This window comes from Miscanthus floridulus, chromosome 12, assembly GCF_019320115.1.
Source record: "Miscanthus floridulus cultivar M001 chromosome 12, ASM1932011v1, whole genome shotgun sequence".
In the NCBI taxonomy this organism is placed as follows: domain Eukaryota; kingdom Viridiplantae; phylum Streptophyta; class Magnoliopsida; order Poales; family Poaceae; genus Miscanthus; species Miscanthus floridulus.
This window is the reverse complement of record NC_089591.1, coordinates 27396419-27398182: the sequence shown is the minus strand read 5'-3', so window position 1 is coordinate 27398182 and position 1764 is coordinate 27396419.

The following is a 1764-nucleotide window of genomic DNA, read 5'->3' as shown; positions in this document are numbered from 1 at the left end:
ATGGGGCGTCGAGTTATATAGGGGCGGCGGCCGCGGGTTAGGGTTTATTAACAGGTGGGTGTGCTCATCTGACGGTGGAGATGACGAGACTGGCATTCTTAGGTTGCAGCGGCCCAGCAGGCCTGTGACAAGTACAAACGTACTATTTTATTATTAGAAAAAGAACTAATTTCCCTCCGTTTCTCTCTAAACTACACATTATTTTTCTGATCTTCTTCAACTTTTAAAACAATTTATTTTTGCAACTTAAATGGTTTTGATGATGTAATGCCACAACCTCTAAATCGGACTAAGTTCAAAGTTCAGGGAAGTAAATTGGACTAGAAATATTTTGAAAAAATATCTAAACATTCATAAAAGTAAATTTGCAATAATTTATCCAAATATTTTACATGGAAAAGTAACATGATTAAAAATCTTAAAATTTTCATTAAGTTTAAAAATTCATTAAAATTTTGTTTTACCTCAAAAATTATGAAACTACTTTCTGATTTTTCTTCTAAAATCATGCTTTGTCCTATGGTCCGTAGCTTGAAATTATTTGAATCTTGACGGACTCATTTTGTTGCTTATTTGGTAGTAGTTTTGTTATCTATTGTAAGTCAATGTTGATCATTGTTGATGGTCACTAAACACCAATGATGATCATCAACATTCCACCAAAGTGAAGGTAAATCAACATTAAAAGTAGAAAATAAATGTTTATAAATGACCTAGTTCCACTTTTACTTGAAAATATTCGAATGCAGCAAATTTGCTCAAAAATTCATCAAATTCAAGTTGGACAAGCAAGTGGACATGGCAGGGAGGTCAGGGCCCACTTGGTGGGTTCGACGCGCCCCCACCTTGGGTAACCCAATGCCCACCTAGTCCTGCCACGTGCAAAGAGGAGAAACACACTTTGGAGCACTCTCAACCATTAATCCAATGCCGGGTTTGTGATGAGCCCATGGCTCCTCAAGATTCAGCTATTATTTCTAAGAAGAATTCCAATGTGTCAAATATTTCTACTTCAATTGATTTATCAAAAACGAATACAAGAGATCTGTCGGGTATCAGGATTACCGATGGCCACGAACGTTAACTTCCTCGGATGGTCAAGAGCATATCTTGGTCTCGCCCGGCCCCGAGGGTACGGGCTCCATCTCGTCTGACCTCGAGGGTGCGGGCTACGTCGCGCCTGACCCCGAGGACGTGGGCTCCATCTCGCCTGACCCTAGGGTGCGGGCTATGACTCGCCCCGACCCTGAGGACACGGGTTTCGTTCCGTTAGGTCCCTCGAGCAGAGACTTTGCTTCGCTAGACCCCTCGAAGGGGGACTCTGCCTCGCTCGATGGGGTCCGTACCGTCCCCAACCACTATGGGTCTTAGAGCACAGACCCTGGGTCAAACTCCAGACACCGAAAAGGGAGTAGGCGCGTCCTGACATGACCCGCAACCACGATAGGCCATACTTAAGGGCACACATCGTCAACAGCGTCCGGCGTGCCGGTGCTGTGCTACCTAATCCTCGTACGGCCTCCGGCGAGGGTGTCCGTTAACCATGTCGCCCGCCGCACGGGATGGAGCGCCACAACTAGCAGACAACATCAGCGTACAACGCTAGTGATGAACAGAGTAACGACATGGTGCCGTCCCCATCATGATCTACAGGGTCAGCGGGACCCGCATGAAGGAAATGAAGGGTGCCATAATGCCAGAAGCCTTCTTCCCTCTCGCTTATGTCTCTCTCTCTCGTGTAACATGTATCTTCCCCTACATCTA